The 24,445-nt window shown below is 41.1% G+C and overlaps 1 protein-coding gene across 5 annotated transcripts in view; it reads right to left on the bottom strand.

Moving 5' to 3' along the window:
- ST3GAL6 (ST3 beta-galactoside alpha-2,3-sialyltransferase 6) overlaps positions 1–24,445 on the bottom strand; it is an 87,720-nt gene that overhangs the window by 61,313 nt on the left and 1,962 nt on the right. For 4 of the 5 annotated variants that reach the window (XR_003513700.1, XR_003513721.1, XR_003513739.1 and 1 more), the window contains exon 2: positions 2,043–2,195. The exons of the other annotated variant lie outside the window; for it this stretch is intronic. The gene's annotated coding sequence lies outside the window, so the exon portion shown is untranslated. The remainder of the gene's footprint in view (positions 1–2,042; positions 2,196–24,445) is intronic. 5 annotated transcript variants of the gene reach the window in all.

The raw sequence follows: 24,445 nt of genomic DNA, 5'->3' as shown, positions 1-24,445 counted from the left end.
ATGGTAGTTTAGTTGCTAAGTCGTGTCTGACTCTTGATACCCCATGGACTGTAGCCTGCCAGGCTCCTCTGTCCACGGAATTCTCCTGACAAGAATACTGGAGTGGGTTGCCATTTCCTTTTCCAGGGGATCTTCCTGACTCAGTGATTGAACCCATGTCTCCTGCACTGCAGATGGATTCTTTACCACTGAGCCACAGGGAAGCCCTTTAAAGCCCAGATTTCATTCAGTTAAGATGTTTCTGGGACTTCGCTGCTGGTCCAGTGGTTAAGAATCACCTGCCAGTGCAGGGGACACAGGTTCAATCCCTGCTCCAGGAAGACTCCACGTGTCTTAAGGCAATTAAGCCCATGAGGCACAACTACTTTGTGCTCGAGAGCCCATGCTCTAGAGAAGCCATTGTAATGAGAAACCTAGAGAGTAGCCCCTGCTCAGTGTAACTACAGAAAGCCCGAATGCAGCAACGAAGACCCAATGTAGCCAAACATAAATATTCTGGCAGGAAGAAACTAAAGACCCAGCCCTACCTCCAGCCTATGCTCAAGAGTTCTGCAAGCCCAGTGGCTTGGGACACGAGGAATAGGCTTTGAATCCACTCATAATTTTGGTGGGAACAATGAAGATCTCAAGAGATTCCCAAGGACTAAATCCCCAAACCACTGTAAATGCCCAAACTCCCCAGTACCCATAAAGCACAATGTTGTCAGTCAATAAGTGTCCTTCACAAAATGATTTGTAAACAAAGTGATGACAAATTTGCTAGATGAATAATAGTTCTCTGACAAATCTCAACGTATCAGAAAGATGATGGATTCATGGGTAAAACACAGAGCTAATTCCTAGTAGACATTTGAGCTCCAGAGCTTTCTCAGAATAAATTTATAAATTGGTGTATATTTGTAATGGGATTCTAGGAATGTAAGGAGAATATAACTACAAACTATATTAAAATACTTGAGTGAATATTATTAATTGTACCATAAAGGCAGAGAAGGAACTAGAGTTCATTCTAACACAGCTGGTGAACAGCACTTGTGATGCATGTAATATTCTAGTTGTAACTTCAGTTTACTTACTCTTTCACTTTATGTTGGTTTAGAACAGTCCCAAAGAAGGCCATTAAGATTGAGAATAAAAATAATAACTAAAGCTTTCATAGCTCAATTTTGGGATATGCTAGAGAACTGACTCATTTGAAAAGACCCTGATGCTGGGAAAGATTGGGAGGAGAAGGGGATGACAGGATGAGATGGTTGGATGGCATCACCAACTCAATGGACAGGAGTCTGAGTAAACTCGGGGAGGTGGTGATGGACAGGGAGGCCTGGAGTGCTACAGTCCGAGGAGAGGCAAAAGATTGGACAGGACTGAGCAACTGGACTGAACTGAACTGAAAGAGTCACTGGTTACATAATAACATAGTTTCAAAGGCCCTCTGGCTACATGTTAAACTAGTAAGAGATAAATTAACAGGTAGCTGTATACATAGAAGGAGAGGGTATTTTAAGTCACCAGCCAGCATAAAACTGTTGTAAAGCACAGGGAGCTCAGCTTGGTGCTCAGTGCTGACCTGGAGGGGTAGGATAGAGGGTGGGGTAGAATGGAGAGTGGGGTGAGAGGGAGGTTCACAAAAAGCAGGATATATGTAGACATATGGCTGAAGAGTTGACTCATTGGATTTGAAAACTCTGATGCTGGGAGGGATTGGGGGCAGGAGGAGAAGGGGATGACAGAGGATGAGATGGCTGGACGGCATCACTGACTCGATGGACGTGAGTTTGAGTGAACTCTGGGAGTTGGTGATGGACAGGGATGCCTGGCGTGCTGCGATTCATGGGGTCGAAAAGAGTCGGACACGACTGAGCGACTGATCTGATCTGATGGCTGGATCACTTTGTTATTAAAGCAGAAACTAGCACAACATTGTAAAGCAATTATATACCAATAAAGTCAGTTTAAACTGTATAAGAATTGTATCAGAACATTTCAAGTGTTCAAACATCTAAGAAGTCTGAGATGACAGTCCTGGTGCTTTTGCTCACCTGCACTTTTAGGAATCTGTTTCCCAGAGGTCCTCTCTGTTTGTGAGGGTGTAGAATGTGGTAAGGGCGCCAGAGGCCCAGAAGGCTGCTGCTATACTGTCCACTAGAAATTATCCAAGATAAGAGGTTGTGCTGCTTCTTCACTTCCAAGTGCTGAAACAAAACACAAATTCAGCATGCTTACAAGGATGGCTCAGCAACCCAAGAAAAATCTTAAGCCATTAAAAAGAAAAGTCTTAATGAAAACACTACTTTAGTAAAGTCACTACAGGCCCCTCCCTAAATTCTCCACAGGATGACGTGATTACCAAAAACAAAGAAACCCAACAGCAAAACCGGCTGCATGTACTACATGACTGTAGCTCATGACTGGTTATCCACGGGATCCAGCTCAGTCTCCTTGAAAAAAATAACAGATCCAACTCAATTAATCCGGAGCAACCTGGTAATGAAAGAACCATCTGTCTCCTTTTTCAGCTCCTCTCTACACATACACACAGCTTTATTGTTCAATGCAGAGGTGAGAGAAGGAGCTGCTGGAAAACTCTGAAGAGCAAGGGGAGGGAGGGAGGGAGGAGGAGGAGGAGAGATCAAGAACAAAAATATCCAGAAGGAAGGGTGGGAAATTAGTGAGAACAGCAACTGCTTTAACAATGTGTGGTAGGCTACTTTCTCCAAAAAACTTTGGAAGAAAAAAATCTCAAATTGCTCCTGCTACCGTTTTTCTTATACAAGACTAAAAACTCTGATACAGAAACAAATAAAACATAAAACCCTGCATGTTCTGTATTTCTTGTGTTAGTAGAAAGTGTGTGTTTTTTTCTTAATAAAAACTCTTAGGAAACAAATATCAAAAACAAAACCACTAAAAATAGAGCAAATATTTATTTCAGAACTCATTTATGACTCTAATATCCTACAATAAGAAAATGATTACACTTAATTATGAAAATCATAGAGTAACATGAAAAATATTTAGATTCTACCAAATAAAGTTTTAAAAAGCTGAGTACATTTCCATACGTGAGATGTTATGTGTGGTGACTCATGACTGCAAGAGAGAGAAAAAAGAAATCAGTTGATATGCTGAGTTGTGGACTGCATGGGATTTTTTTTTTCTCTAAAGTTCAAAATTTATGGAGAAACAGAAAATGCTTATTTTCATATATTTCAATATACATTTCACTTGTGAAGTGCTAAGCAGTTTGTGCATTTAGAAATCAGAACAAAAGCAAAGGGGTGCTCTTTAGTGGCAATTATAATAGAAGACTTCTATTCTATTCTATTAGGGAATTCCCTGGTAGCTCAGTTGGTAAAGAATATGCCTGCAATGCAGGAGACCAGGGTTCAATCCCTGGGTGGGAAAGATCCCCTGGATCTCTTGCCTCCAGTACTCTTGCCTGGAAAATCCCATGAACAATGGAGACTGGCAGGCTACTGTCCATGGGTTGCAAGAGTCAGACACAACTTAGCAACTAAACAACCACCATTCTATTCTATCCTAATTCTATGATAATAGAAGTCTCCACCATGAGACAGAATTTTGAAGCTAAGGAAATTGCAGATAATGATAAACTTGCACCTCAGAATCATTCTCCCTAAATGTATAGAAAGCACAACTCCTGGGTTTCTATTGTCTTCAACCTATACTAGTTACTATCTACTAGAGTCAAGAAGCGATCAAAAATCTGAAGCTGGAAGGTTAGGCAAGAAACCTCAAACAATGTCACACCAGGAATAGCTAGAGGATGGGGATTTAGTTACACCTGGAGAAGCTTAAATCATGGAAGGCAAACAAGATGGCTATTCTCAAGTCTGAATGACCTTCATGAAAAAGAGGCATAGCCTGGTTCTGAGGGCTAGTGGGGGTTAATCCAAGGCCAGTGAGTGCAAAATTCAAGGAATTAACAACTTTGAAGTTGGCATGGAAGAACACGCTTAGGTTACCTAAAGATAATACAGGTTCCATTTCTGGACAATGAGTCGCTCATTGCTAAAGATACTGTTTTAAAAAACTGCTTGGGATGGATTTGTATAGTAGTCCTTAAAAAACTTTAATGTCCATTATCATCACCTGAGCACCTTGTAAACTGTTGGTTCCTGTCAGAAGGTCAGAGGGTCATGAGATTCTGCATTTCTTGCAAGCTCCAAGGTGATGCCCATGCTAATGCAGTGTGGTTACAAGTGTTAGAATGTTACTTAAACCAGTATTTCCCAAAGTTTTCTAACAACATGACTTCAAAAGTACTCTCCAACCCTGATTTGGGGGCAGATGATTAATACATTTTATATATTAAGTAGTTATTACTGGAATTTTGCAGGCACACACCTTCAAATTAAAAATAAATAAATAAATAAAGCTATGGGTTGGTACCTTCCAATATCCCCCCAGCTGATACTTTAAAGCAATAACCAATTTTGCCCAATTTTAAACAATACTTTTTTTTTTTAACTTCCTTTAAAAAAAAAAAAGTTAAAAAAGGACAATTTTACTCCAAGTTTGGCAAAGTAAGTGTGTCCCAGTGAATGAATGAATGCATGCTCAGCATTTAAAATGCAGTTACTTATGATTTCCGTATACAACAGTTAACAGAGAAGTAGGATAAGATAAAACATAGCTATAACTTTTTTTCCTAGTGATTTGTATTAAAAATCATGTGTCTCCAAAGTGAGGGTATGCGGACAGAAGACTCCCAAGGCGACACTTGTGGTCTTCTTTTTCCATGTAGGGCTCTGCCCTGACATTTCACCTCTCCTCCACCCCATTTGGGTGGTAAAATCCCTTCAATGGTTTGAAAGTTTCCTTCTTGCTCAGATTTTGCTTAGCTCTCTCCTTATCTAAGAAACTTGGGCTTTTAATCAGTTCAAAATCCTAAGTGACGTCTTTCCTGGAGAAATATGCTGGTATCTGAACACACAGCCCTTCCTCAAATTTTAAATCCTTCATAGGTTTCTCTCCCAGAATAAATAAGCCCACAGCTAAGAGGGAACCAGCTTCCTGTCTTTCCTCCTACTCAGTAAGTCCCCTTTCCAAAGGGCTTATTGTTTTATAGTTTGCTTAAAAGTTATAAGTAACATTTCATCTGATTTACAAAAGCCCTTTTCCTCAAGCTACTTATTACATCAGTGTATTCTGAATGAATGTAAGCTTATTCTGCTCCCTGAGAAGCATCATTTCCTGTTTAATTCCCCTTTTGCTCTTTTTAAAAGGAAAAAAGTAAAAAAAAATAAAAGGAAAAAAGTAAGTAAGCTTGAGGATAAACAATCAGAAGAGCATCTATCAAATCTTAAGGCTAAAGTGTTGGAAATGTTCCAGCTTACCATCCACCAGAGGATCCTTCAAAATCAAATTACAAATACGATGCTAATCTTAACTTGGGGTATAATTATTGTTACAAAGAAACCATCATACATGTGATATATATTTTTATTAAATCATATAATCCTAGATTTACTTCCGAATGCAAGCTAAATTAATCCTCTAGGCAAAGGGAGTCAACTCATTTCCTGGTAAAATTAACTATGGAAGTTTTCACCTCTACTATAACTTTGCTGATTTAGGCAATAACCAATTTCTGGGCTTCCCTGGTATTTCAGTGGTGAAGAATCTGCCTGCCAATGCAGGAGACACAGGTTGGATCCCTGATCCATAAAGATCCCACAGGCCGAGGAGCAACTAAGCCCGTGAGTCTCAACTGTTGAGCCTGTGCTCTCAAGACCAGGAGCTGCAACTGCTGAAGCCCACGGGCCCTGGAGCCTGTGCTCCACACCAAAAGGAGCCACCTCAGTGAGAAGCTCATGAAGAGCAATGAAGAGTAGCCCCCGCTCCCCACAACTGCATAAAAGCCTGTGCAGCAACGAAGACCCAGCACAGCCAAAAATCAATTTTAAAAAGCAAAACAAAAAACTATTTCCCAATGCCAGACCCTGTTCCAGGCACCAAAGACACAGTAGTGAAGAAGAAAATTAGTTTACAATCCAGGAAGAGACGGAGAAAGTAACAAGCAGTTGTTATTACTATTAAGTAATACTATTTGGTGTTATTACTATGTAGTAATTATTAAATTTACAACTGTGATTGGACAAGGCACTAACCTAGGTAGGGGAGGACAGAGAGCCTCAGAGGAATTTGAGAGAATTCACAGAGAACTCCTCTGAGGAGTAAACAGATGAAATCAGGGTAAAAATGAAAAGCATTCCCGGCAAAGGAAATGGCATTTGTGACTGAGGCTGCTGCTAATAGAAGTGAGCATGAAAGTAAGAGCTCATCTTTGTTGCATACCTACCACATGCATGAACTCACAGAATCCTCACGACTGGGGTTGGATCCCAGAGAAAAAGAGGAGGGTAGGGAGAGGAACACAAATCTCCGTTAAAAAGAATCCCTGAGAAGATAATGGTTATTTTGGTTAATGGGTTTGTGAGCATTTGGTATATTAACATTTGGACTTCTGTGCGGAGTTGGGCCTGTTTTTCTAATTCTGTAAATGAGGAGACTGAGAGGCATAGAGAAGTTAACTTGTCCAGGGTGTCTCAAAGCTAGATGTCGAGCCAGGGTTGGGTGAGGTAATCCGCTGCTGGTCTATTTATTCTGAACCCATCAGCTACTCTGTCTTTCCAGGAACCAGATCAACTTGAAGCCTTCCTCATCTTCAAGATTCATTACGCCAATTTTCATTTTTCACAGAATGACATAGTGAAATATGGATGTATTGGAAAATCTTCAGTTTCATTCCCAGAGTTTTGATAAATGTAAGATTCCTAGGTTGAAACCTATTTCATTAGGAAATAGTACATGAAGTTTTTCATTACAGAAGCACTAACAGAAATCCAAATGTTAATATACCAAATGCTCACAAACCCATTAACCAAAATAACCATTATCTTCTCAGGGATTCTTTTTTAATGGAGATTTGTGTTCCTCTCCCTACCCTCCTCTTTTTCTCTGGGATCCAACCACAATCATGAATTTGCCTACTTTTTATTCACATACATGTACACACATACGTGGTATATGATACTGTTTTAAGTAATGGTTTAACATTTACATACGAAATACAGAATGTTTTGAAATTTGAATTTTTTCACTCTACACTTCACGCTCAGAGATCCATCCATACCAATGCATAAAGGTCTGATTCATTCAAATTCTGTACAGTATCCTATTAATCAATTGCACCACAACTCTTTCCATTCCCTATCAGCAGATATTTAGGCTGTTTTCAGAGATCTAAATGTCATTTTGGAGCCAAATATTTTTTTTTCCAATCTAAAAAAAAGCAGTTTACTAAGATAATCTTACCAACAACTCTTTGCGATCCCATGGAGGCCAGAATACTGGAGTGGGTAGCCTTTCCCTTCTCCAGGGTATCTTCCCAACCCAGGAATGGAACAGGTATCTCCTGCATTATAGGTGGTTTCTTTACCAACTGAGCTATCAGGGAATCCCTACAAACTGCTAGAAATACTTTAAAATTCAAATTTCACTTCCACATAGTCTTTTTTTCTAAAGCATAAACTTTGATAACTCAAGCTGTTTAAAAATACCTAGATATTTAACATACCAGTTATGACTCTTTGACTATGACAAAGCCTTTGACTGTGTGGATCACCACAAACTGTGGAAAATTCTGAAAGATGGGAATACCAGACCCCCTGACCTGTCTCTTGAGAAACCTGTATGCAGATCAGGAAGCAACAGTTAGAACTGGACATGGAACAACAGAATGGTTCCAAATAGGAAAAGGAGTATGTCAAGGCTGCATATTATCACCCTGCTTATTTAACTTATATGCAGAGTACATCATGAGAAACACTGGGCTGGAAGAAGCACAAGCTGGAATCAAGATTGCTGGGAGAAATAGCAATAACCTCAGATATGCAGATGACACCACCCTTATGGCAGAAAGTGAAGAAGAACTAAGGAGCCTCTTGATGAAAGTGAAAGAGGAGAGTGAAAAAGTTGGTTTAAAGCTCAGCATTCAGAAAACTAAGATCATGGCATCTGGTCCCATTACTTCATGGTAAATAGATGGGGAAACAGCAGCAGACTTTATTTTGGGGGGGCTCCAAAATCACTGCAGATGGTGACTTCAGCCACGAAATTAAGACACTTGCTCCTTGGAAGAAAAGTTATGACCAACCTAGACAGCATATTAAAAAGCAGAGACATTGCTTTGCCAACCAAGGTCCGTATAGTCAAGGCTATGGTTTTTCCAGTAGTCATGTATGGATGTGAGAGTTGGACTGTGAAGAAAGCTGAGTGCCGAAGAATTGATACTTTTGAACTGTGGTGCTGGAGAAGACTCTTGCGAGTCCCTTGGACTGCAAGGAGATCCAACCAGTCCATCCTAAAGGAAATCAGTCCTGAATATTCATTGGAAGAACTGATGTTGAAGCTGAAACTCCAATACTTTGGCCACCTGATGTGAAGAACTGACTCATTTGAAAAAAACCCTGATGCTGGGAAAGATTGAAGGTGGGAGAAGGGGATGACAGAGGATGAGATGGTTGGATGGCATCACCAACTCAATGGACATGGGTTTGGGTGGACTCCGGAAGTTGGTGATGGACAGGGAGGCCTGGCGTGCCGTGATTCATGGGGTTGCAGAGTCGGACACGACTGAGTGACTGAACTGAACTGATGACTCTTTGCAAATGCAAAGTTAATAGTATTTTAAATGAGAAAATACATTTATAGGTAAAGTAAATCTATAATCATTCTGTTGAAAACAAAACATATTGAAGAAAAAGCATGTGCAGAAAATAGTCTTATAACCACTTTCTTTTTCTGATAACCACAGTGACTAGGCAGAAAACTCTGAGTGCTTGAGCAAGTAAACAAACCAAAGCTTTCCCTGGAATGCTTTGTTCAGTGTTTTAGGCAGAAAATAATCCAAGACACTACCCCACAGAATTTCAAATTTCAAATTTCTCTTTAGAATCGAGCAATTGGGAGGTACTCCCATGTACCAGAGTCAAGGATGGATAAAGTGGACAACGAAGCAAAGTAATAAAACACCAAGTCTTTCACCCTGAAGTCTTTAGACCCATAAACAGTGTGACCATACACAATGATCTATTTACATTAATGGAAATGTTTAGTTCAAGGATATTGTAACAAAGTTTATTATCCAGGCTAAACTGAAGTCAAGTCTACAAATAAGTGAAGACTTATCAATGGCATTCCTCTACCTTTAATATCACTTTATATAAAGAATCTGAGAAAACCACAAAAGGTAGATGTTTTAAAATATGAATAAATGTTTACTAATGGCTGCATTCTTTACACGCTAAAATAACCTAGTCTCAGGAGTTCCCTGGTGGCCCCAGTGGTTAGGACTCTGCACTTTGACTGCCGTGGCCCAAGTTCAATCCTTGGGAACTAAGATTCCACAAGGCTAGGTGTAGACAAAAATAAACCACCCTAGTCTAGAAGATGTAAAGGAAATTCAAGAAAGAGTATTTTCTCTGAAGAGAGGGGGGAGAAATGTTTCCTCTCTTAGCAGATTTCCAAGGAAGTGTTCAACATTCCTAAGAAGGTAAACAAAGCTGGGTTTCCAATGAAAGAAGTAACTCCAGTGCACTGGGGATCACCATGCAGTCAGCTCCATGGTCACAATTAGCCAAAATGTTTTAGCACATTTCACAGGCCAGAGCCAAGGGGATATCACTTCTAAATTCCTGGTCTCCAGTCCAAGAAATCCCCCTGGGCTTAGGAAAACCTCCAGGCTTCAGGAGGCAGCTCAGAACTCAACTGCAATTCATCCTACCAGTAGTTTAGTGAAATAACTGGCCAAGCAAATGGAGAAGCTCAATTATCCATTTATCCATCCAACACAGATACTTATTGCCCATCTTATCACATGGCACAAAATCTCAGGGGGGAAAAAACCGTCTGAGAGCACAGATGCTCTAAAGGCAAGTCCACAAAAACACAGACATACCAAACATAACCTTTGCCCCATGCTGACCTCTTAACTATAGCTTCATGCTTAGTTGCTCAGTCGTGTCTGACTCTTAGAGACCCCATGGACTGCAGCTCGCCAGGCTCCTCTGTCCGTGAGATTTTTCAGGCAAGCATACAGGTGTGGGTTGCCATTTCCTTTTCCAAACTATAACTTCAAAGTGCCCTACTTTCTTGTTTTTCAATTAAGTAATATGTATCTTATAGAAAAAACATAGAAGCCTAAAACATGCAACTTTTTTGCATTCCCCCTCAAAGGACAAAATATATTGTATGAGCAGTAGAAACTAGTTATAAAGAGAATGAGAATCAGCAAGAGGTCAGAAACCAAAAGTAGAACTGCTTAAACTTTTCAAACTTCCCCACCTTTGTGATTTTTCTAAATGTCTGGTGGCTTCCCCTGGTGTTACTAGCAGTAAGCAGTGACTTCTGAACAGAAAGCAGGGGCCATGACAGGCACATGCCCTCTGCAACCACGCTAGGCTATGGACATGTAAGGTGAAGGGCGAGTCTGTGCCGAGAGCATTCCAGACAAACGTCCCCAGCAAATCTCTGGGTCCTGAAACAAGAGTACGAAAGAAGGGCAAAGCAAGTGGCCCGGGCATGTGAAGTCACCCTGGGGACTTCAAAACAGTATGGTTCTTAGCATTCCCCTTACCCCAGAAACTCAGCCCAGAATAAGAGAAGTTACTGTCAGGCAGTCTAAACCCAATCCTTTGCTGAAGAAAAAAGCATTCTGTCATCTGCTACCCTCTGCTTAGTCCCTTCTTACTAACTGAAGCCTAACTGTTGGACTGTTTTTTGATCTGAGGGCTTTTTTTTACTTTCTAAAATGAGAACTGGCCTTTGATATGTCAAAGTAGAGCAAAATGAAACCTTTATTTACAGCATGCTGTACTATTTGAAAAATAGAGATTTCATTTAAAGCATAAAGTTCTATTTTTTTTTCCCCTATCAAAGATGATTGTGAATCAGAGTAACTGGGGACAACTGGACCGAGGAGGTGGCTCAGGCCAGGTCTGGGAGAATGGCTTAAGGACACCACAGCAGAGGGCCAGAGAGGCACTGGTGGGAAGTCTAGAGAGATGACGTGCGAAGCTTGGTCTGGGATATCCCAGGAAACCAAACTGGTTCAGTCCAAAAACACTAGGGAAGAATAGTGTGGAGAAATAAAGAAAAAGCCATATCATTGCCATGAAACCTCTGTCCTCCTATGGGGCACATCACAGACATGCAGCAGCCAGGGGCAAGACAGGGAAAATTCCAGAACCAAGGCCTAGGGGGGATCTGGGGAATGGAGACAGGAGGGTTCAGGCACCAGGCCCACCACGGACACTCTGTGTTCATTTCCCAGGGCTGCAGCAACAAAGTACCGCAAACACGGTGGCTTACAATAACAGAGGTGTTTATCTCACAGTTCTGGAGGCTAGAAGTCCAAATGCCAAGTGCTGGCAGGGCCATGCTCCATCTGAACCTGGTAGGGGGGAATACTTCCTTGCCTCGTGCTAGTTTCTGGTGGTTTGCTGGCACTCCTTAGCACCCCATGGCTGATAGATGCCATCACTCCAACCCAGTGTTTTCACATGGTGCTCTCCCTGTGTCTCTGTCCTCACACACATGCTTCTTATAAGGATACCAGTCACACTGGACCAGGGGGCCACCCTACTCCAGCATGACTTCATCTTAACCACTACATCTCCGTGACCCTATTTTCAAATGAGGTCACATTCTGAGGTACTGGGAGTTATAACTTCAACATGTCTTTTTAGGGAGACACGACTCAACCCATAACACATCTCTTGACGCCCAGTCCTTCCTCTGAGCTAGAGGGACTCTGATTCTCTGCGTGCATGCTAAGTTGCTCAGTCGTGGCTTACTCTCTGCAACCCTGTGCACTGTAGCCCACCAAGCTCCTCTGGCCATGGGATTCTCCAAGCATGAATACTGGAATGGGTTGCCATGCCCTCCTCCAGGGGATCTTCCCAACCCAGAGATTCAATCTGTGTCTCTTAGGTCTCCCGCATTAGCAGGATTCTTTACCACTAGCATCACCTGGCAAGCCCTTCTGACATCCTAGAGTCACTCAGAACACCATGGGTGCCATTTCAAATTAAAGAGAAAGAGAAAAAAAAGATAGCCTATGGTGGTGAAAGTCAGAGTAGTGGTTACATGGTAGGAGAGGAGCAGTGATCAAGTGAGAGTGCTCTGTGCACTCCTGGAAGGCAGGCTATGTTCCGCCTCTTCACCTGGAGGCAGGTTACACAAGTGTGCGTCTTGGGAGCAAATGTATTGAACTATATGTACATGGCCTTCCCTCATGGCTCAGCAGGTAAAGAATCTGCCTGCAATGCAGAAGTCCTTGGTTCAATCCCTGGGTTTGGAAGATCCTCTGGAGAAGGGAACATCTACCCACTCCAATATTCTGGCCTGGAGAAATCCATGGACTGTATAGTCCATGGGGTCGTCAAAACTTGGACACAACTGAGTGACTATTAAATAGCTGTGAAAAAAAGAGAAGCGAAAAGCAAAGGAGAAATGGAAAGATATAAGCATCTGAATGCAGAGTTCCAAAGAATAGCAAGGATAGATAAGGAAGCCTTCCTCAGCGATCAATGCAAAGAAATAGAGGAAAACAACAGAATGGGAAAGACCAGAGATCTCTTCAAGAAAATTAGAGATACCAAGGGAACATTTCATGCAAATATAGGCTCAATAAAGGACAGAAATGGTATGGACCTAACAGAAGCAGAAGATATTAAGAGGTGGCAAGAATACACAGAAGAACTGTACAAAAAAGATCTTCACAACCAAGATAATCACAATGGTGTGATCACTCACCTAGAGCCAGACATCCTGGAATGTGAAGTCAAGAGGGCCCTAGGAAACATCACTACAAACAAAGCTAGTGGAAGTGATGGAATTCCAGTTGAGCTCTTTCAAATCCTGAAAGATGATGCTGTGAAAGTGCTGCACTCAATATGCCAGCAAAATTGGAAAACTCAGCAGTGGCCACAGGGCTGGAAAAGGTCAGTTTTCATTCCAATCCCAAGAAAGGCAATGCTGAAGAATGGTCAAACTACCCCACAATTGCACTCATCTCACATGCTAGTAAAATAATGCTCAAAATTCTCCAAGCCAGGCTTCAGCAATATGTGAACCCTGAACTTCCAGATATTCAAGCTGGTTTTAGAAACGGCAGAGGAACCAGAGATCAAATTGCCAACATCTGCTGGATCATGGAAAAAGCAAGAGAGTTCCAGAAATACATCTATTTCTCCTTTATTGACTATGCCAAAGCCTTTGACTGTTTGGATCACAGTGAACTGCGGAAAATTCTGAAAGAGATGGGAATACCAGACCACCTGACCTGCCTCTTGAGAAACATGTATGCAGGTCAGGAAGCAACAGTTAGAACTGGACATGGAACAACAGACTGGTTCCAAATAGGAAAAGGAGTACGTCAAGGATGTATATTGTCACCCTGCTTATTTAACTTATATGCAGAGTACATCATGAGAAACACTGGGCTGGAAGAAGCACAAGCTGGAATCAAGATTGCCAGGAGAAATATCAATAACCTCAGATATGCAGATGACACCACTCTTATGGTAGAAGTGAAGAGGAACTGAAGAGCCTCTTGATGAAAGTGAAAGAGGAGAGTGAGAGAGTTGGCTTAAAGCTCAACATTCAGAAAACGAAGATCATGGCATCTGATCCCATCACTTCATGGCAAATAGATGGGGTAACAGTGGAAACAGTGTCAGACTTTATATTTTTGGGCTCCAAAATCACTGCAGATGGTGACTGCAACCGTGAAATTAAAAGACGCTTACTCCTTGGAAGCAAAGTTATGACCAACCTAGATGGCATATTGAAAAGCAGAGCCATTACTTTGCCAACAAAGGTCCGTCTAGTCAAGGCTATGGTTTTTCCAGTAGTCATGTATGGATGTGAGAGTTGGACTGTGAAGAAAGCTGAGCGCCGAAGAATTGATGCTTTTGAACTGTGGTGTTGGAGAAGACTCTTGCGAGTCCCTTGGACTGCAAGGAGATCCAACCAGTCCATTCTAAAGAAGATCAGTCCTGGGTGTTTTTTGGAAGGAATGATGGTAAAGCTGAAACTCCAGTACTTTGGCCATCTCATGCGAAGAGTTGACTCATTGGAAAAGACTCTGATGCTGGGAGGGACTGGGGGCAGGAGGAGAACAGGACGACAGAGGATGAGATGGCTGGATGGCATCACTGACTCAATGGACGTGAGTTTGAGTGAACTCCGGGAGTTGGTGATGGACAGGGAGGCCTGGAGTGCTGCAATTCATAGGGTCGCAGAGTCAGACATAACTGAGCAACTGAATTGAACTGAGCGACTTTCACTTTCACTTCATATGTACATGGTTTGTATGCTCCTCTGCATGGATGATGAATTTCCATAAGAGCTTTACTTTTAGAGAACTTGGTGCTGTCCAAGCCATAAAGGTGTTGACAGCCCAGGTGTAACTTCAGAAAGGAGCTTTACCTGGGAGAAGCCCCAACCCAACAGTCAGCCACTCAGCCCTGCTGGTTCAGACATTTGAGTGGTCAGTTTACCTGAGATGTTCAACTCCCAGGTGCTGGTGTATAAATGGAAATGCCAAAGTAACACACTTATAATGAGAAAAATATAAGGGCCAAGGAGTACATATATTTGAACTAAAAGATTGACAATTTCTAGAGGCAAAATTTCTGGGTGTCTTAAAAAAAGTTGTTTGACAACCACAGACCCACAATAAGGGCACAGGCTTCCCAAAACAGTGCCAGAAATGAGCTACAACAGTTTTTGCTCTGCCCTGTTTTCCTAGCCTTCTTGGGGACCTCTGCCACACATTCCATTTTCAGGCTAATTACAGCTCAAGTATATTCCAATGTTTTTTCTTTCACATCTAATTCTCCTCTGGGAATTTTAAACTCTTGTGGTTATGGAGTTTTCCATCCTCTTGCCTAATTTCTAAGCAAGAGAGATTAACACCAAAAGACAGAGTTAAAATACACTGGACCCCACTCAGATTTGGTAGAAAATGTATTTCTGCAGTAAAAATATGTAGGATATCCTAGAATTAAATATAAGTCAGACATTTAACATCAGATATTGCATAAGCTCAGTTGTGGAAGTGTCTGGTGATGGAAGTAAAATTTGATGCTATAAAGAACAGTATTTCATAAGAACCTGGAATTCCATGAATCAAGGTAAATTGGACACGGTCATGCAGGAGATGGCAAGAGTAAATAAACATGGACATCTTAGGAAACAGAGAACTAAAATGGACAGGAATGGGTGAATTCAATTCAGATGACCCTTATACCTACTATTGTGGGCAAGAATCCCATAGAAGAAATGGAGTAGCCCTCAGAATCAACAAGAGAGTCTGAAATGCAATAGTTAGGTGCAACCTTAAAAATGACAGAATGATCCTGGTTTGTTTCCAAGGCAAACATCACAGTAATCCAAGTCTACGCCCCAACCACTGATGCTAAATAAGCTGAAGTTGACCGGTTCCATGAAGACCTAGAAGACCTACAACTAACACCAAAAAAAGATGGCCCTTTCATCACAGGGGACTGGAATGCACAAGTAGGAAGTCAAGAGATACCTGGAGTAACAGGCAAGTTTGGCCTTGGAGTACAAAATGAAGAGGGCAAAGGCCAACAGAGTTCTACCAAGAGAACACACCAGTCATAGCAGACACCCTTTTTCAACAACACAAGAGACAATTTTACACATAAACATCACCAGATGGTCAATACTGAAATCAGACTGATTATATTCTTTGCAGTCAAAGATGGAGAAGCTCTATACAAGCAGCATAAACAAGACCTGGAGCTGACTGTGGCTCAAATCATCAGCTCCTCGTATTAAAATTCAGGCTGGCAGTGAGCGAAGAGGAACTAAAAAGTATCTTGATGAGGGTGAAGGAGGAGAGTGAAAAAGCCAGCTTAAATCTCAATATTAAAAAAACTAAGATCATGGCATCCAGTCCCATCACTGCATGGCAAATAGAAGGGGAAAAGGTAGAAGCAGTGACAGATTTCCTCTGCTTGGGCTCTAAAATCATTGGGGATGGTGACCATAGCCATGAAATTAGAAGACAATTGCTTCTTGGCAGGAAAGCTATGACAAACCTAGACAGTATGTTAAAAAGCAGAGCCATCACTTTGCCAACAAAGTCCATATAGTCAAGGCTATGGTTTTTTTCCAGTAGTCATATACAGATGTGAGAGCTGGACCATAAAGAAGGCAGAGCACCAAAAAATTGATACTTTCAAACTGTTGTGCTGGAGAAGTCTCTTGAGACTCCCTTGGACTGCAAGGAGATCAAACCAGTCCATCCTAAAGGAAATCAGCCCTGAATATTTATTGGAAGGACTGATGCTGAAGCTGAAGCTCCAATACTTTGGCCACCTGATGCGAAGAGCTGACTTATTGGAAAAGACCCTGATGCTGGGAAAGACTGAAGGAGAAGAGGGTGACAAAGGATGCAATGGTTGGATGGCATCACCAATTCATTGGACATGAATTTGGGCAAACTCTGGGAGATGGTGAGGGACCGGGAGGCCTGGAGTGCTGCAGTCCATGGGGTGGTGAAGACTCAGATACAACTTGGTGACTGAACAACAACAATTGAAGAAGCTCTGAATAACATATTGATGTGTTAAAAATTGAATGATGTCTTAAAAATGGGAATGGGGAGGAGAAGAGGAATAAGAAAGGGGAACAGAGAGGAGGAAAGGAAGCCAAACTTTAACTGCAAAGGAAACAAATAAAAATAAAATCTTAATCAAACTGCACATAAAAATTATCAAGCAAATAATTATAGAAGAGGAAGCTGTGGCTTTCTTGAGTGTGAAATGTAATAGGGAGGTACTGGAAGTTTCAAGGCCATGCATTTATAGTAGTCCTGTGGACTGTTTTCCTTGGATATCTCCACTCTCAAACTTCATATAGAAACCCAGGTTTCAGAAGTCTCAAATGATACTTCACATCTCCTTTTTCTTTTTTTTTTGGCTGTGCTATGTGTGACTTGCAGGATCTCAGTTCCCCAATCAGGGACTGAACCTGGGCAATGGCAGTGAAAACCTGGAATCCTAACCACTAGGCAACCAAGGAACTCCCTCACGTTTCTTTCAAACACTTAGGTTATTAAAAATGAGAGATCAAATATCAAATATGTATTATGTTCAATAATGTTCATCATTTTCTCATGAAATGTTTTCATCATCTTCTCGTGAAAACTGCCATAAATCGGAGGCAGCTAGTGGGATTCCACTTTTCAAGAAAGTCTTCCTTCTCTACCTCTACCCATGTTGAGATAAGGATAGAGAAGATTCTAAGAAAGAAAGTATATGTAAAGTGTTTCAAGAACATATGTTTCAAGATACAACTATCAGGTTTTTTAAACTACAGAAAAAGATGAACAGATGTTCATTTTTTTAATGGACAAATGAACAGAGTAGTTTTTGTTCTCAACCCTAGTTTATTCTGAAAAATCACAGTACCAATCAACAGATTTTCATCTCCCAACTCCACCTGAAGCATGCGTACATGCACATACACGCACACTTGTGTACACACATACACTGCACACTGCATCCCTCCACTGTTTGCCCATGGATCTCTATATTATAATTAGTACTGTGCCTGGCACATGAAAGGTGTCCAAATATTTATTACTGTTCAAGGAAAACTGAAGAATATAACAACATGAGTAGATAAATAGAGTCCAAATTGAAGTCACAGGATGAAATGGTGGGATGGCATCACCGAGTCAATGGATATCAGTTTCAGTAAACTCAGGAGTTGGTGATGGACAGGGAGGCCTCGCGTGCTGCAAGGGGGTTGCAAAGAGTCGGACACAATTGAGCAACTGAACTGAACTGAAAGTGAAGTCATGAACTGAAAGTGAAGTCAGGTTCTAATAGGACTCAGACTGGTTAAAAAAAAAAAAAAAAATTAGAGCCAGAGAAGGCCAAACAGAAAGACTTTCTGGAGAAAGTCAAATTTTAACTATCCAGTGAACAAGAGTTATGATAATAGCTATAATAAGAGTTATAATAATAATGTAACAATATCGATTAAGTGTTAGGTATTTGGCAGGCCCTATACTGAACTATTTGCACATGCTTTCTTTTTTAATTATCATAACTGTGAAGTGGGCATTATTCAAGTTTAGAGATGAAGAAAGTGATCTTCACAGAAGTTAGGCAATGTGTTCAGAGTCAGGCAGTTTATCAGCCATGAAGCTGGAAAGGCAGGTTATCATCTAGCTTGGATGGGGGTGGGAGGGGAGTGGAAGGAGAAGGGCACCAGTTCTAAAGGCCTTCACAATCTGCAGCACAGGGAGGCTTGCAGTGACTGCAGGAGCAAATGGAACAGTAAAAAAAAAAAAAAAAAGGCAACAGGAGAGAGCAGAAAACTTCAAAGACCTGTGGGAAGAATTCTCTGGATTTTTGAGCAGAAAAAAATTTCTGTAATAAAAACCATGCTTGAGGAATGTTAATATAAAAGGTGCATGGACAGGAATATTGGTGGTCATAGGTGGTGACCTTGGGTAGAAGCTCTGTATGAAGAATGTAATTGCATTATTTACGGTTAAAGCAGAGGAGGCCTACACACCAACTCTAAAAATGGAGGGAAGCTTTTCAGGTTTTTTGCAGTAGATGGGCCAGTTTTGTCCTCCAAAAATATCCCAGGCCTACAAAACATTTACAGATATTTCAACCATCAGAAATTACACATATCCCTTAACATCCTGCTTAAGAAAAAATCCAATTATTTCTAATCTAATTGTAGCATAGCTGGGATCAAACAAGAGTGATTAGCTAACTTACTCTGACATTTACTTGAGATATTGGCTTCAACTATCAAAAGGATCTTGACAGCAGTATTCTTTATCTCACCAAAATCATTCACAAAAAAAAGTCCTATAACTTGCGGAGTCTGTCAATTAAATAAAATTATGAATTAAATTACTTGCTGTTGCTGAAAAGCAGCTGGAAATCCATCTGGAACTGGATCAACTCATCGCTCTTGTCTAAATGCAACAAGATAACCCATTTTTTTCCATTTTAAGTGCAGTTTATAACTTTATTATACTATAATAATTATATATTACATGATCTAATACCAGCTTTATATTATCCATAAAAACAAACCAGGGAATTAAAAAAAAAAAAACCTGATTTTTTAATTCTTTGGCTCTGTGCTGAACATAGAATATGCGCATATTCCCCATCTTTGCCTCTTCTATCCCTTAAGACATGAAGGACTCTTACACACTAAAGGGCTGCACAGATTTTAATAAAAGCATTTCATTTTATTACACTTTGTACTGTATTATTTTAATAAAAGCAGCACCTTCTATGGTGCTGGCCTAAATATTTGCAATAAAATATTTCCTAAGAAGAAAACTCCTCTAAGCTATCAGAAACACTGGGCTGATAACTTCTCTGAGGACTAAAATCTTATTGGGGAGGCAGACTCCATAAAATCAGCTCAAAGACAAGAAGACTTTGTTTATATTGTTGGTATTATAGCAGCATGTCCTTGAGGGACAGGGGGAAAAAAATCTAAAAGGTAGAACCTTTAAAATATGTATACAGAGTATCTCTATTAACCAGGAAGATGCCCTCTAAAGACGCCATTCTTCGTGAGAAACTTTGTCACTCTGAGTTTCAGCAAGAGTCCACAGCTGGCCCTTCTCAGTTTCCTTTCCCAGGCAGGGACTCACTCTCAGCTCTGGCCCTGATGAGAAGAGATGAGAAGAGCTTTTTATCCCCAGTGAATCTGTTTGTGTCTCCAGCTAGGTTAAATGATATCTAACAGAAACCTAAGACATATCATAATAAGCAATGGAATTCAAGCGGTGCTTACTAAAGGGCATGAAACCATAGATGTGAGATGCTGGGCTATTAAAGAGGGAAATGATTTTGTTATCTAATCTCTTGGCACACTTATTTCCTCACAAATGTAACTACAAACCCAACTCAAATTATCATAAATTATGAATTATGAAACTGAAAATTTGTTGTAACAGAGTCTCTAAGTTGCATCTGACTCTTTGCAACCCCATGGATTATGGCACACCAGGCTCCCCTCTTCTTCACTATCTCCTGGAGGTGGTCAAATTCACGTTCATTGAGTCAGTAATACTATCTAACCATCTCTGAAAGTTTCAGTTCAGTTCAGTTCAGTCGCTCAGTCGTGTCTGACTCTTTGTGACCCCATAAATCACAGCACGCCAGGCCTCCCTGTCCATCACCAACTCCCAGAGTTCACTCAGACTCATGTCTGAAAGTTTACTGTACATGAAAACAAATTTGAGAATAGCCATCTGATAATATTCACATACCAGTCTCTTACATGTCAACCTAATAATTTTCAAAAAAAGTTTCAAAGCCAGAAAAGTTTTAATTAATTTAGACAAACCCACAGGAATGAATGCACATTTCACCTATTTTCTCCAATGGGTCAAGTTTTTGAAATGATACACTGATAATCCGAATAGTTACAAAGATGAAGCCTAAGAGTTATTAAGATGTTACAGCTGAGCTATTCACACTGTGAGTTAATCCATGGGCACGGATGGAGATACCTGGCAACCGTCTGTTCTATTTATAAAGTTCTGAACGCCACACCAGGTGGAGGACACGGGGCAAACAAGACGAGACATAATTGCTGCCTGCTTAAACTGAAACATGTTCCAGATTTTATGTCAGCACATCAGCCATAAGGAAACAGATACCAAAAGCTGAAAGATAACTGATATATATATATGTCAGTTAAGTATGTAAATTAATAAATGAGCAGGGCATCTGGCTAAATAATCTCAAAAGTAATTTTCTAAGAGTATACCAAGTTTCCCCAGAGAGTTGGATACTGGAGATGATGAGCTATCTTGGAATCAAAGGATACCTGATAAAATGCCTCTGTTCATTTCTGATAAACCAGTGCTACTAGGAAGTACTGCCTTGGTCATAAATTTTCATAATTTAAGTGTTACTCTAAGACTGAGAAGATTATCTATGAAGAACGATAGAAACAAAATTTCTAAGGCATAGTATAGTCCCATGGCAACTATTACAAGAGTTCATTTCCACTGAAACTGTAACTCCCTGCATAGCCTGGGGGAAAGGGGGCTGGCATCAGGAAAAGGGAAGAGTTTCCCATTATATAGAATATCCCCTCTTCAGACGATAATTGTCCTTTTGGTTGGTGGCATCTGAAACTAGATGGGAAAAATTAAGTTAATCTACTCAAATCAATCACACTTGCAAACGATACCAACTGTGATCAATTTGAGTAGATGATTAACTTAGTTTTTCATATCTAGTTTCAGATGCCACCAGCCAACCCAGAGACTTAGAGACAACTAGATATTCAGCCTAGAGAGAAGTTGAGCAATCAAAGCTAGTGATGGAGCGTTTCATGCTTGAGTGAGTACAAGGATTTATTTCAGTGAGTGAGAGGAAAACTGTACACAATCCTCTGAGAACCGCTTCTCAGTGTGGACATGCCTGTGCCCTGGCCTAGAGCAAGGAAGGGAAATCAGTGATGGCCAATAAATGGGGAGAAGAAAAATGTGAAGAATGAAAACGTGTGTGAGAGAGAGAGAGAGAGAGAGAGAGAGAGAGAGCAAGAAAAAGCCCAAGAGGAAAGTCCATCAACCACCAGGTAAAGACTGAATCTCTAAATCCGCCTCCAGTGGCATCTTATTCTAATTAAAACACAATTCAAACTCCTCCTTAAGACTTGAAGGTATCTCACAAGCAGTCTTCTGCTTACCTCACTGACTTCCTCTCCTCCTAGCTTGCCCTTTTGCACTCTTCTCCAAGTTCTGCAAACATCCGCAGTTCGTTTATGCCTCCGGGCCTCTGCGGCCACTGTTTCCTCTGCCTAGAATGCTCTTCACTTGACTGGCTTCTCACCATTCCTATCTTTCTTCATACACCACCCCCTCATGGCAGCTCTCTGCCCTAAACCAGCTTCCCTCAGACCCTGTCTGGCACACCCCCACAATGAACTGTCTTCATAACACTCATTCTATCTGAAAAGTGTTTTCCCATATATTTGTATCTGATTTATTGATTCCATTTCCCACAGAAACATAAACTCTGTAAGAGCAAAGAATGTGTTTTGTTCAATGCTGCACACCCTACCTAGAACATCTCCTGTACATGGTAGGGACGCAATAAATATTGGCTGAATCTCAAGTTCCACCATATAGATGACTGCAGAAAGTCACTCAAGAGCCACTGCAAAACCATTCTCTGCCCCTTTTGTTACCCCATCAAAGCACATGGTCATGACCATGACCCACAACCACACCAATTCCAGGCCTGCTTCCACACGCCACGGGGGTGAGAATAACATTGCTTCCTTCCCTTAGAGAAATCGCCAGCTTCCTTGCCATTTCCTCTCCTGGAGGCCTTATTCTCTCATCTCCCACAGATCTTTCCATCCCCAATCACATAAAAAGTAAGTCAATGTTTAAAGAATTCTTCAAAAACCAGCATTACTCTGTGCAACTGGATGAAATGATCCCCCTTGCACATTGCATCTCAGGTAAAAGGGGGAAGAAGAGAGAACACAGAAGAGACTCTTCACTCAGCTTTCTAGTGTTCATGATAAGAAATTTCCTAAAGGTTGGGTGCTTTCCTTCTCCTTTTTCCCAAAGGTCCAGGAAGATGAAAACCCTGATCAGATGCAGAAGGTTGTGGTAGTAAGTGGTAAGCTGCCCATTCCTCCTGGGATGACCAAAAGATATCCAAAAAGAAAAAAAGAAATATGAACACGGGGAAGAGACTGAGATCCTACTGCTCCTCACTCTCTTTTATCATATCCTCACCCACAAAATATCATTGCTTCTTAGCCTGACCGCCTGTCTGGCAGCCAAGTTCCTGACCAATTCAGTCACCATCAGGAGAAAAAACACCTGCTACCCCACTACAGTGAGAACTGTGCTTCTGACACCCTGACATAGAACCATAAATACAGCTTTCTACAAAAACACTGTTATGTCCAATGCACACATCCTGTTCTATACATCAAGTGCACTCCAAATTAAACACTTTAACTCATCAGGGTTCAACTGGAAACTGTGGTGTATGCTGTTATCCACTGTAGTTAGGATAAGCAGGAGAGAGAGATTCAACAGTGATAGTGAGGAGGTAGCCCTGTGAAGATTTCTTCCAGGCAAAAAGGAACTTCCCTGAAAATATATTCAGAATGAAAAGAACATTCAGAACATAAGCTATTGGCAATAACAGGCCCTTGTAAACCTGGCCAGACACAACCCACCCAAGGGGCATGTCAAAGATGTGGAGAAGATAGAAGATAATCGTTGAAAGTCTGAAACTAACAAGAGGAAAGACAAAGTATGTAGAGCATCTGCTCAAGAAGCCAAGCCTGAGGGGTAATTAAGAAGGTGTGTTCAGATAGGAGAGGGGGATACAAGTGAGCGGGTGGAAGGCACAGGAGAAAGACAAGCAAATGAATGGAAGAACCTGTGAGGAACATCTGCTACAGAGGCTTCCTGGGACCCCTGCAAGGCAGAAGTGAAGCGACCCTCCTGTGATCCAATCTAAGTCACTTAACCTTGGGCAGTCTCAAGTTTGTTTGTTTGTTTGTTTGTTTTAATTATAAAATAAGGTCAAGCATTCCTTTCTCCTAGGGTGGTTGTGAAGATTAAATCAACTAGCACAGGTGAACTCACTGGGGATAATACTGGGAACCATACTGGGAACCACCTGAGTTTTGTGCTTTCCTCTCCTCCTTGATAAGTATCACCTAGAATGCACTTAAACAGGTCTCTGGCCCCCAGTCTGAATGCAATCACAATGGAAAAAAGCCTATTGGTAATCTGCATGGTTAGCAGATGATGCTTGTCAGAGAAACATGGGAAGCACAGCATTACTTCACTTCTCTCTCATAATATTCCATCTGATATGGAACACAGAAATATCTCCCACAGAAGCAAACAGCTGCCACTATTATTTAAAATGAGAAAACTTAAAATTACAATCTTCACAAAAGACAGACTGATTTTTTTTAAATGCTATGTCTCTTAAAGTCATTCTTCTGCCAACACTATTTCTATTCCTTTTGAGCTCCAAAGATTTGTATTGATTTGGGGCATAAGAACAAATTGAATATCTCCAACAAATCTACTGAAACAATCAAAACAGCAATCTCATTCTATTACACCGTAATACGGAGACACGGTACTACCTGAAACTGTGACAACCAGGGAGGGACTTGGTGAAAATATTGCTCAAGAAAAGGCCTGTGAGAAGGCCCTCCCCCTCCACGTTTAAGGACCACTTGATGCCAGAACAGATACACAGTTTTGAGAAAAGTTCTCTTCTCATAAACCAAAGTTGCCATTATCTAAAGTGCTTCCGAGCCA

Source organism: Bos indicus x Bos taurus, chromosome 1, assembly GCF_003369695.1.
Source record: "Bos indicus x Bos taurus breed Angus x Brahman F1 hybrid chromosome 1, Bos_hybrid_MaternalHap_v2.0, whole genome shotgun sequence".
Taxonomy (NCBI): domain Eukaryota; kingdom Metazoa; phylum Chordata; class Mammalia; order Artiodactyla; family Bovidae; genus Bos; species Bos indicus x Bos taurus.
This window is presented reverse-complemented; position numbering and strand designations above follow the sequence as displayed.